Below are 13,565 nucleotides of genomic sequence, written 5' to 3'. Positions count from 1 at the left end.
GTTGCGGGATTTAACTTTTTGAGTTCTGTGTATATTTTAGATATGAGACCCTTGTCCATTTTATGGCTAGTTAAGATTTTCTCCCAATCCGCAGGCTTTCTATTGATCTTGCTAGCTATGTCGCTTGCCATGCAGAAGCTCTGCAGTTTCATGCAATCCCATTTGTCCAACCCTTCTTTGATTTGTTGTTTCTGAGTCAACATAGGTTCTATTACTATCCCTACTTTATCAGACTTAGAACAGTTGTATAACTTGCCCAGGAATATGCAAAATGTAATCTGTAGCTAAGTTTCCAACTCAGATGTATATATCTTAGATGTAACTTGAACATTGTTGTGTGCAGGCACTGTCTCTGAGTCTTTCAGATTTTTGGGTGAGTAATTGGAAACAAGAGACTCATGGATTTTCCTGCCCATACTGGCTTTGAGCCATGTTCCTCAGATCTCAAACTCCTGAGTAGCTAGAATTACAAGTGTGAGCCACCAGCATCCAGCTCATAATTTGAACATTTGGTCACCATAAAAGACCCATCACATATGCATTAACTGTTAATATTTATTAATGCATATATTTTCCCCATCCTTCCAACTACCTTGTGTACATTTTGTTTATGGAAATATATTCAATATTCGTATCACATGTCAAGCACTGTGCCTTTAGGTAAATTTTCTGTTATTAATGTATATTAGCTGTACAAGGTGAGAAGGTATCATTGTGATGCTTCCCTACATCCACATTATACATTTTGATCATCTTTAACACTTGTATTATTCTTTCTAATCTCCCCTTATCCATACTTCCTTTTCTTAAACCACTCACAAAAAGATAAATGGGTTTCACTTTTACCTTTTGATCTATATGCACGATTCACTTCAGTCATATTCTCCCACACACACTCATTTTCCCCCTCTCAATTTCCTTGGCTTTCCCACACTAGATAGGTCCTTTATTACATGTCTTTCTTTTCTTAGATCTAGAATCTACATGAGACAAAACACATGCTATTTATCTTTCTGGGTCTGGTTTATTTCATTTGACATGTTAAGCTCCAGTTCCAGCCATTTTTTGTAAATGACACATTTTCATTCTTCTTCATAGTTAAACATTATGCCATCATATGTATGTCATATTTTCTTTATCCATTCATCAGTTGATAGGCACTTAGGTTTATTCTATAGCATGGCTGTGTCACAATAAACATGAACATACAGGTGTCTCTAGTATTTTAAGGAACCTCCATAATAACTTCCATAGTGGTTGTACTAATTTACTTTCCTACCAACAGTGTATATGATTTCCTTTATCCCTGTCCTTTATCCTGAGCCATTGTTGGAGGCCTAGAGCACATAGCAGCATTCTTGGTCAGGGTAGAGTGACCTAAACATACTGCTTGCATTGTCCACTCAAGTACATGGGGAATAGGGTGGATCAGGATTACCCTTTGTAGGGTCACACAGTTCACTGTATTATAATTGATAAGGAGCTCAGGGCACAAGGCAGCTCTGGCAATTTCTAAGTATGGTTTACAGGTGCCACCCTAGACAGAATAGTTGGTACTCCAGTTGCAAAATGGCACCTAGCATACTTCCAGGTCTCTCCACTCAATTACATGAGACACCAGGCACAAAATGAGTCTTAACATATCCTATGAAGTTTGAATTCTCCATGATAGTAAGTATAGCGGCATCTCCAGGCTTATCCTCCATGAAGTTTCCCTTTTTTTTTCTTTTGTAAATCTAAACATTGGTATTTCTTTCCTTTGTCCTCCTTTGACTTTCTAAGCCACTGATCTCTTCTTATACTGGCATGCCTGATGTTGTATTTCAGATTTGTGGAAACAGAAATACAGCAAGTGCCCGTCATCTGCCGTCTTGTTCCTTCCATTAGGCAGCTTTTAAAAAGTAGTGTTTTAAAGAGGACAAATGTAATAAAAAGTTAAGAAATATAAAATATTTCAAAATTTTGAGAACATGAAGAGCTTACTTTTTATCAAAGTGTCTTTAACCAACTTGCCAATGAGTTACTGAGAAGGTTCAATTAAATCACTTGAACCATATTTTGGAAAGATTGCCAATGGTATTAGTAGTTTCATTTTTGAACGTGGCATTGGAATTTTTCATTTTATATTCTTTGAAGGCTTACCATATGTGACATATTTAAAGGATACAATGTGTTATTTGTTGTTTTCTGCGAGATTCTTCACTCTGTTGATCACATGAGTTGCAGAAATTTGGAGTATGATAGCATGCCTAGGATGTGAGTATGCGAGTTCTCTTTGAACCACTGACAATTATGGGAACAACAGAAGAACTTTACTGAGAAACAGCACCAAAGGAATGACCATTTGGGAGTCTGTTCAAGTAGCATCAACAACAGGCTAGGATAAGCTTAACCAACGTCAGATATTATGTGACCTTTCCTGCATCATGAAGAATGTTCCTATCATTTGTATTATATAATTCACTTTTAAGTGAATTCTATTTTTAGTTTTTTAAGGAACCTCCATAATGACTTCTATAATGGTAGTACTAAGACTTATATTCCAATCAACAGTGTTAAGAGTTCCTTTAATCTTATCCTTTGTTCTCTTTCAAGTGTATAGAAATAGAGCAAGTTCTATACTTGCTCACTTTCAACTGAACTATACAGTATAAATTCAGTTGTAAAATCAAGAGGCATTAAAGTGTTTTATTTTAAAATCCATACAGAAAAAAGTGTATGGTCGTCTAGGGGCTAGTTGTTATCGTATTTCTATGAAACCAAGCATAATTTGGGAAGCAAACCTTACCCCTCTCCTTGCTGTGTATATTATATCCAAGACCCATTTTCATCAGATCTTTTTTCTAATGGGCTAAGGAAAGGTAATATGTCTTGGAATTATTAGAAAATTGCAAACTCCAGTTAGGTAAGTATAGAATGTTCATATATATTCTTCCTCATGGCCTCATCTTCATGTACCCTTTTAATAGATATTCACATGGCATTAAGGCTATAAACCTCCTATCCAGATGGCTGCACAGTTTTTGAGGGAATATTTTCAAAGGTCCCTTCCCAACTGACAACAGTTTATTCCTTCCTAACATGCTTATCTGTGCCATTGAGCAATAGGAGATACCTACTTTGGGCAGTATAAACTTGGTAATTTGTGCATAAATTGTTGGCTTACTGAGCCAGTGGCATATCTACTTTTATGACTAAATTCACTTTTATACTCTTGTTGATGTGTTTTCTGGTACCTAAATGTAAGCCAAAATTATTTCTATATCCACCATTCATTATTCTCAGCCAGAAAATCCTTATGTTTTCTCATATGCAACATGACCAACAGGCAATTGAATCAATGAATAAACAAATACGCACTGCCAATTTTAGCCTTATTGACATACATATGTATTCAGTGAAACACACAGCTCATAAATGTTTATTCTCATGGAATTTCTATAAAACAAACATATCTACATAGCAATTTATGCATGTAAGAGTGTAGACTATTAACTAAAAGCCTCATCTTTACCCCTCATAGTCAAAATCTTCCCTTCTGGTCTAACCATTATTTTGACTTCCATTATTTTTAGGTTCCCTGAATTTGAACTTGGTAGAAACACAAATCAATGTGTGCTCTTCTGTGTCAAGTTTCACATACTGATTTCTTGTGATATTTCCCCTATCACTTCTGAAGAGTTGGTTACGTGCGTTCTCCATGCTCTATAGTATACCACTGCATATAGCTACTGTGATATATGTATTTATTCTACTCTTGGTGGATAGTTGGGTGTTTTCCATTTAGGCCTATTAGAAATAAGGTTCTATGAGTGTTTTTATCCAGGTCTTTCAGCATACATATTATTTGCCCTGTCTCCTTCTTACTATAATGAGGAGAAAAATTATGAAGTGAAAATTCCCATCTGAAGAAGTGAGGCCCAGGATGCTACTGTTAGGATTTGCCATGTGACTAATTATATTTTGAACATAAACAACTCCCCCTGCCACAGTGCTTCCCCTCAGCAACCCAAACTCATTGAGTAACTTAGCAAAATGGCCCCCAAGATACTGCTGTTCTGATTTGAAAATCAACCAAATTCCAGGAAGGAATGAAAGCAAAATTTAGGATACATATATGTAAGTTTAAAGCCATATAGAAAAACACAGTCCAAACTAATCATTAAAATTACTTATGGACAATAGAGATACACATTCATTGAAATGCCTAGTCACTCTAAACTGGGATAAGAGGGAGGATTGACTTCATATCAAATGATTTTATTTTATGGCTTTTCATCAAACTTTTGAAATATTTTCAGTAAAGGAAATGAACGATGAAAAACTCATAGGGAAATGGATAAGATACTGCAGACCTAAAGAGATCCATTATCATCATTATGGCAGCATTTTCTATCACATTTATGAAATTAAGCAATTTTTATCACACTTGTGAAGGGACAATTGAGCAGGTGCCATTTTATGAGGTACTAATTCTGTAGTGATTCCCAAGTGGAGGATCCACACACAAGGGTCAATTATTATGACTCTAATAGAAATGCTGTGAATGGGAAAAATGCAAAGTAGCATTAATCTCTCCATTGCTCCCTTGAGCAGTGTTCAGCTGTCAATTTTAGTCCTGAGGAGCTTGGAGACCACCAGCATGGCCAGAAGCATTTTAGAGTTATTTCATCAAGGGCAAAGTGAGCTGAATATTTTGAATATAACTTTGAAAAACAGTTTCTGATTTTTAAATTATACAAATGTATAGAGGTAAAAGAAGATTAAATCTGACTTGTATAATTAAAATTAGACTATATGATTTGGAGTATCCTGAGATTTCTTAACCTTTAAATTCAAAATCTTTTCTAGGGTAGTCCCAATGCTCTGATCCTCTGGCTTCTATATCAGCAATTGTGTAAGTCATCATGGCAGATTTTATACAAATGGTATGGGATTTGTATACTTATTTTTCACAAAAAGAAGAACAATCAAAAAAACTCCTTCTAAATAAAAAAGTGAAAGACTTCGCAATGATATTACACAGTTGATACTCATTAAGGGTATGGTATTCCTATATACCACCGATTAGCCCAATAGCCTCCTGCCTCATAGATTAGCAGGCTGTTTCCCTAGGCAACACTAGGCATATTAAGTAGAGGTAGTAAATATTTAGCTTCTGCCCCCTTCACCTGAGATGGCACTCCTTTGGGGCAGCTATAACCATATAAGGCAGCAAAATTCCCTAAACCTCACAGGTTATATGAGTCATCTGAGAGGGCACTCCTTTAGGACAGCTATAACCATATAAGGGAGCAAGATCGCCCAAACCTGGGAGTTTATATAACGTCACCTGAGACAATAGCCAGGGCTTCTCCTCTCTTGTGAAGGGTCTTGCAGATCCCTTTACTGGCAATAAACCTTTTCTTTGTTCTTTGTACCTGGATGTCTGAGTGGTTTTCTGGCAAAGTCTAATTTACTCTAACAGTACCTATTATAGTTTAGATTTTAAGTGACCTCCCAGAAGCTTTGATGTTGAAAGTTTGGATTTAGTTAAGTGCTCAGAAGTAAGGCCTACACAAGGTTATTAGATCATAGATTTCTGACCTTATCATGGAATCATCCATTTATGAAGTTGTTTCTTAATGAGCTATGAGTAGTGGAAGCATTAGGAGGTAGGGTCTACATAGAAGAACTCATTGAAGACCTGCCTTTGAAGGCTAATCTAGTCCCCCAACACCTTAGCCTCATTCCATGTCTGTCTCTCTGAGTTTTTCTCTGTGAGTCTCTCTGTCTCTCCTCTTGCCTATCACACTCTCTATCCCCTGGAGAAACAATCAATAATATCTGTAAAAAAATCTCCCACAAGCTCAGCAGCTCTGCCCCATCGTCTCCAACATCTTCTTCCTAACATGAAATTTTAAACCATCATAGGCCCAAAGAAATGGTACTAATCATGATTGAAAACTTCTGGAATCAATTTGTGTAGAATTCCTATTCTAAAAACATATTATATATATATATATATATATGTATTGTTTTACACTGCTATTTTTTCTCTTTTTATTGTCAAGGTGATTTACAGAGGGGTTACAGTTGCATAAGTAAGATAATAAGTACATTTCATGTCAAACTTGTAACCCCTTCCCTCATTTTTCTCCAACTTTCCCTCCCCCTCAAACCCCCAAGTTGTACAGATCATTTCCAACATATTGTCTTGTGTTCATTGCTGTTGCATTGGTTCCCCCTTGTCCTTTGTCTCATCATTCTGTTGTTCTGCTTCCCTTCCCTAATTCAGATAAATGTATATACAATTTCAGGTTACCAAAATCAAATACAGTGGCAACAGGGAATATAGCATGGGGGGAAGAACATACAATTTAAACAAGAAATCACATAGTACATTAAAAATAAGAACAACAAAGAAAAACCTCTTGTGTCCATGTCTTGGAGTTAATTTGGCTTAGCATCATCTTATATGGTCATATATACATAGCAACTGAGTTATTCTGCTCATCTGCTAAGATTATCCTAGACGAATGCTAATTATTGCACATAAGAGAAACCATGGGACAAACAACTACAAACAAGTCCACACTAAAGCTACCAGCACAACTATGTTTATTGTAGCATTATTCATGATAGCTAAGATATGGAACCAATCCAGATGCCCCTCAGTAGATGAATGGATCAAGAAAATATGAATTCTATGCTTCCATCAGAAACAATGACACCACCCCATTTGTAAAGAAATAGAAAAACCTGGAAAAAACCATATTAAGTGAAGTAAGCCAGACCCAAAGAAACATAGGTCCCATGGTTTCTCTAAACTGCTAATTTTGTGGTGCTTTGTTAGAGCAGCAACAGAACACTAATACAAAAACTAAACTAAAGATTTCCCAGTCTGTCTTTTTACTCATGTACAGATCCTTTGCAATAATCAGCAACCAAATTTCTCCCCTTATCAAAAATAACACTGAAATAATGTGTTAATGTCACAAACTCCAGCATTCATCTAATTTAAGGGTTATATTTGACATACAAGCAAGTTAAGACATGGAAATATGTGTTATGGAACTATTGAAATATTACTATGATCAAAGTTGTAAGTATTAATTTTATTTATACAGTAAGGTGGGTGTTATCGCACATAATAAAAAACAGGGTGGGTTTCCTCAATGTTCCTCAGATCTGGCTGTCACCAATTCTCTCTAACCTGGACCTCCACTATGTGTTATTAAGATGACTTCTTCAGCATCAGAACCATCTTCCATCCTGATAATGTCCAAGGGAGGAGCAGGGCTACCCCTTCCTATTTCTCCTTCACGACAGTAAGGAGCAGTCTCCTTAAAGGCCTTCAGCTATGTATTTTGTGATTCTAAATATGGACTCTCAGTACCAGGCTGAGGGGGTTGAAGCAGCAACAATGTAATTTAGTGGCTGGGATACCTTCCTTGGACAAATTACTTAACTATTTTGTGCTTCATTTTCTAGAACTATAAAAAAGAATAAATATATTTTTCCTATCTCATTCGGTTTTCATGGGCATTAAATGAATTTTTGTACATAGAGTGTTTAGGAGATTTTCTGGCACATAGTAGATTATGACAATAACCATTCAAGCCTTCCTGGTTGTAACTCCTTCCACACTGACTTTGGGCTCATGTGACTTTCTTTTTTTTTTTCCTGTCAGTTGTGGGGCTTGAACTGTGGGCCTGGGCGCTGTCCCTCAGCTCTTCAGCTCAAGGCTAGTGCTCTACCACTTGAGCCACAGCACCACTTCCAGCTTTCTAGTGGTTTATTGGAGGCAAGATTTTCACAGGCTTTCTTGCCCAGGCTGGCATTGAACTACGATCCTCAGATCTCAGCCTCCTGTGTAGCTAGAATTACAGGCATTAGCCACCAGCACCCAGCTTCATGTGACTTTATTTAGCTAAGACTGGATATGACACAAGCTAAGTCTTGAAATGTTTCGTGAATACTGCTCTCATAGGAAGTAGTCCCAGGGTAGCCTGCTGGAGAGGAAAGATACACTAGTTCTGTTGCCCTAGAAACCACCAAACATATGAATGAGACTATCCTTTTTATTTATTTATTTATTTATTGTAAAGGTGATGTACAGAGGGGTTACAGTCACATAAACAAGGTAGATTGTCCAATACCTAGTCATCCCTTCAACTAGTCTTGGACACCTGAAGGTCACTCTAAAATAACCTCATATCCAATTCATAGAATTGTGAGATGAATAAATGAATATAGTTTAAAAGCATTCAGTTTGGAGATGGCTTGTTTGTACTAAGTATTAGATAAGGCTATTATTACCCTATGCAGACCAGGCGCAGTGGCTCATGAGTGCAATCCTAACTACTCAGGAGGATCAGAGTTAGAGGCCTGTCTGGACAAATAATTAGTGAGACCACATTCTCAGCCAACAAGTTGAGTATGGTGGTAGGCCACAAAATCAAAACACAATGCTCTATCCAAAATATAAATAACTAAAGGAAAAAAGGTCTAGAGGGGTGACACAATTGGTAGAATACCTGTCTGCCTAACAAGTATAAGCCCCTGGGTTTAAACCTCAGCACCACCAAAACTAAAATCAGGAATATGTGAAAGTGTCAAAATCAAAATTATTATTTTATCCACTTAATATAGGCCAATAAAAAAGAAATGAGAAAAATCAGCCCTCATTTGTGTTATTAAATCTCATTGACAAATCACCACCTATGGGGCAATTAACTAAACAATCCTAACAGTGATTAGTTTCGACCAGATATTTTCCATCCTGGCTAAGCATAATTAAATGTAGTATGAAATGTTAGCAAGTGGTAGTGATGATTCTAGTGCACAATCAAAGTTTATGTGGAATAAATATTGGGAAGAAATGGATATTGATGTCAATTACCATGATCTTTAATTGCATGATCACACAGTTGGTCAATGGCAGAATAGTGACATTGGCCAGTTCCACTGCGATCCTGCTTGGAATTTTTTTTTCTGACATGCCATGCTATGAGAGGCTGTGATACCCTCAAGCACTCACAACAAGTTAATTATTGGGCATATTGTCCAACAGCAAAGAGAAACTTGTTCATACTGTTTTTCTTTGAGCTGGTTATATTCTGAGGCAAAATAGAAAACTTCAGATACAATTACTGAGATTTTTCTTTCTTTTTTTTTTCTCTTGCATGCCCAGCAGCTGGTGAGTGTTCAGAATCAGATATGAGAACTTAAGCTGAATAAACTGGAGAAAAACCTTCTAGAGAAAGCAAGCTCAGCTTTTAAAAAAAAGTGCTAAGTTGGCTGACTCAAGATCACAGGACAGCTTAATAAAATTGAGCAGAGGAAAACCAATTAAACACCCTCAACTGCTATTCTGGGGCTCGCCAAAACACCACCAATCAAAAGAGGAAATTTTCAATTATTAGTAGTGGCTGGACTTCTGTGATTTTTTTTTTTAGTTATGCCAAGTTACTGCTGTTGCTGATGTGTTCCAGAGTTCCAAATGAAGTTTTTTTCATTGTCCAGAAAGTACTTCTCCGTGCGTTCTGGTGGCTCAATGTATAACATCCCCTTCTCTTCTCAAAAACTTCCTGGAGCTCCTTATGGCTTATTGTCTTGATCATGCAGACAAATGCCGCCCCTCTACCTTTCTGATTTTCTGTATTTTCCTATGTTTAACCTGGGTTATTGACAAACCGTGGAGCTCACTGTCCTCTAACTAATCCTGTGCTCTTCTCTCACTCTGTGCTTAAGCCTTATCCTATACCTACATTTTCCATACATTCTTACCAGTTATACATTTTTTAAAAGCCAATCTCAAATAGCAAGCATTTGAAGACATTCTTTATGTTTTGTCCAAACTCAACCACAAATCCAAGTGTAGCCACGGTTTATTGAACTTACTGTAGCTTGCAGGAATTCATGTCAGAGGATCATGAATATTTGAGCTCCTGCTAGATGAGTCTAAGGACATTTTAAGGAAGTAGAGACTAGATTAGAGGTTTCCAGGAAGCAGGAAACACTGGCAATTAGGTATTTTGATATTGTTTACCTAAGAGGAAGGAGAATTAATAACAGAGAGCTGTCATTGCAGATGAAGCACATTTTAGTCAGTACAGGGAGTAGTGTGTAATCTCTTTCTTGTTGCACAGCGTCTTTGCCTCCCTGGCCCTGTCTGTCCATTGTTTATGTACTCTCTGTACATATCCTGTTCATATGCCCTATGTGATATTTATTTCGTTTGAGAACATCTCAACTCTCGGGGATGTTTTTCATTTTCTTGTTAAGCAACTAGTTGTGTGTACTTCTCAGAAGCTCCACATACCGAGGTGAAGAAAATACCCTACAGATATATCATCATAAGCCCTCACAGTTGGTTGTTTTTTTTTTCATTTCCACTTGACTCACACATGACTTTTATTTCGCACTAAAACACATAGCTTATTTTAAAAAAGATATGTGTCTTGCTAAGGAGAAAACCATGGTTATTACCTAACCTTGAGATCTACATAGAATTGCTCCATTTAGATAGACATAGCCCTTCCAGTTGATGACTATCCTTTCCTTGACACAATGTAGATTTGTCCAACTATATCATCTCTGGTGTCATTCCTGTCCTTTACTTCTGGTTCCTACTGATATGTCTGTCTGTGATCTCTTCTTACTCCTATTTTACAATTAAAGGGCTGTGTGGAATAGTAGAAAAGTTGGGACAAGGGCCAAATATCAAACATTTTAGCATTATAGACCAGTCTTCTTCAGAACTCTCAAGCCCATGTCTGTAGAAAGCAAGCAAGCAGAGTTACCACAAAAATCAATAAAGTGAGTCCCACTATGCCTTAGTTAAGATTGAGCCATGTCTAAAAACAAATGGCAAAGCACATTCCTCGGCGTATCCAAGTTTCCAGAGAACTGAATGGGTAAGACACACTGTGAATGTGAGTAGTACTTCTCAGTAGACTAATGGCCCAGAGGGAATAAAACACACAGGACAAGACGGAAACGTGTACATGCAGGCTACACTCTTCTTGAATGGATCTGTTTTTTTTTTGTTTGTTGGTTTTGGTTTTTTTTTTGGTGCTGCCATCGGACTCCACATTCTTCAGCCATTGAATGCATGCTTGTACATGACTTGCCAGGGAGCTCTCAGGACATTAGCCTCTGCTCAAGGTTGCATCGTTGGTTCTTCTTGTTCTGAGATTCCCAGGTTCTTGGACTCATCAGTTACTAATGTTCTTGCCAGTTCAGCCTGAAGACAGACATTGTAGAACTAGCCAGCCTCTGATCATGTGATCCAATATATTAAATCCCCTCTTACAGTTTTATACCTTCTATTGGTTCTATTCTCCTGAAGAAATCTGACATAATGAAACCTTTAAAAAAAAAAAAAGCAGGTATTGAGCAAGATTTAGCCCACAGGATTCATAATTTGCCATTTAATCCCAAATCAATGGTCATTTTTAAGTCTTATATTCTCATCTGTGAAATGGTGGTAATTATATTTGCTTCACATGTAAGGATCAAAATGGAATATTATATGAAAAATCACTTAAAATATAGCAACTACTATGGATTTACAAGCTATTACCAGCTTAAGGAGCAGAACAGTTCATCTTTCTGTAGCAGAGTTTGGGTTGATATAGAATTGCATCCCTCAGGTTGCCCTCTAAGCTTGCTACCCAACTGTCAAGAGTAGGCTTATTAAGTAGCCTCTAGCTAGCAGCACTTTAGGGTCATCCTTAGCTGGTAGGATCTGCTTCAGTGAAGGTCCTGTATTTTCCAAAGCAGACTTCATGGTGACAGAGCAAGATAGCATTATAAAAATCTCAGTTATCTCTCACTCAATTCCAATAGGTAATCCTCACTACAGAGCTCTTCACTAGATTGATGTACATCAGATCACTTTCCTCTCTCCTCAGTAATGTTTTGTCCCTCTGCCCTTTAAAAGTTGGTCCTTTCATGAGAATGGCCAATAGACACATGAAGAAATGCTCAACCTCTCTAGCCATAAAAGAAATGTAAATCAAAACAACATTGAGATACCACCTCACCCCAGTTAGAATGGCTATAATCAAGAACTCTAATAACAACAGATGCTGGAGGGAATGTGGACAAAAGGGAACCCTACTGCATTGTTGGTGGGAGTCTAAATTTTTTCAACAACTTTGGAAAGTAATACGGAGATTCCTCAAAAGACTCCACATAGAGCTCCCCCATGACCCAGCAATCCCACTTTGGGGCATCTACCCAAATGATCACAAACAGCACCATACTAAAGCTACCAGCACAACTATCTTTATTGCAGCATTATTTACCATAGATAAGATATGGAACCAACCCAGATGTCCCTCAGTAGATGAATGGATCAAGAAAATGTGGTATATTTATACAAGGAATTCTCTGCCTCCATCAGAAAGAATGACATCGCCCCATTTGTTAGGAAATGAAAAAACTTGGAAAAATTATATTAAGTGAAGTAAGCCAGGCCCAAAGAAACATAGGTCCCATATGTCTAGGACAAGCAAAAGAGGTCAAAAGCTATGTACATATGACCATATAAGATGATGCTAAGTGATATGAACCCGAAGATAGGGACACAAGTGTTTCTTTTTTCTTTCTTGTTGTTGTTTTTAATGTATTTAAAATGTACTATGTAATTTTTTGTTTCTCTTGTATGTTCCTCCCCCACAGGCATAACCTCTGTTTTCACTGTACTTGATTTGGTGCCCTGCATCTTGTATATACATTATTCTAATTTGGGGAGGGGAAAGGAAATAACAAAATACTGAAATAAGGATACAGTTTGACCCATTGTAACAATGAGATGTACAAGACACTATGCTGAAAATGAACTTTACAACTTTGGAGAGATGGGAGGGTTGAGTTGAGGAGGTTTGGTGGGAAGGGATGGTAGGGGAAAAACAAAGGAGGAAGTAACAATGCTAGATAGGAAATATACTCATTACTCATGTAACTGTAACCCCTCTGTACAGTATTTTTACAATTAAAAAACATATTTAAAAACGATGATCCTTAAAGGGAAACAAAGGAGGAGGCAACAATGCTTGATAAATGTACTCATTACCTTGCTCATGTAATTGTAACCCCTATGTATGGTATTTTCACAATAAAAACACGTATTAATAAGAAAAAAAAGTTGATCCTTTCATAAATATCTGCTATCCCCACATCCATCCTAAGCTTTGCCCCTGGAAAGCATAATCCTTCGTAAGGGTAACATATTGAGAAACTACTGTGTGTTCCTCTTTTCTTTATAAAATGTACAATTTCATGTTTCCTTTCTCCATTCAAAGAATATAGTCAGGATTTGCCCAGGGCTACTTGTATTCGTTGAAGAAAATGCCGTTTCTGGTCAGAATCCCTAATGGAAATATATATATGCTTGGGGTTTCTTTGGATCAAGAAGGAAAGAAGGGCTACAGAGGACACAGCAGAGCTCTTGGTTAGGAATGGATTGGTAGTTTCAGGTTCTTTGTTATGTAAATTATATAAGACCTCTCTACTACATAGTCACAATATGCAAGCAAGTCCTCCTAAGGAAAAATCTGTAAAGTATGTAACTC

At 37.2% G+C, this 13,565-nt stretch overlaps 1 long non-coding RNA gene across 1 annotated transcript in view; it reads right to left on the bottom strand.

Annotated features, from left to right (window-relative positions):
* Positions 1-10,997: 10,997 nt before the first annotated feature.
* The window catches only part of LOC138840423 (uncharacterized), a 96,815-nt gene continuing 94,247 nt past the window's right edge, over positions 10,998-13,565 (bottom strand). The window contains exon 3 of the long non-coding RNA XR_011376078.1: positions 10,998-11,354. This is a non-coding gene — a long non-coding RNA (uncharacterized lncRNA). The remainder of the gene's footprint in view (positions 11,355-13,565) is intronic.

Source organism: Dipodomys merriami, unplaced genomic scaffold (genome assembly GCF_024711535.1).
Source record: "Dipodomys merriami isolate MVZ:Mamm:240054 unplaced genomic scaffold, mDipMer1.0.p SCAF_3, whole genome shotgun sequence".
NCBI lineage: Eukaryota > Metazoa > Chordata > Mammalia > Rodentia > Heteromyidae > Dipodomys > Dipodomys merriami.
This window is presented reverse-complemented; position numbering and strand designations above follow the sequence as displayed.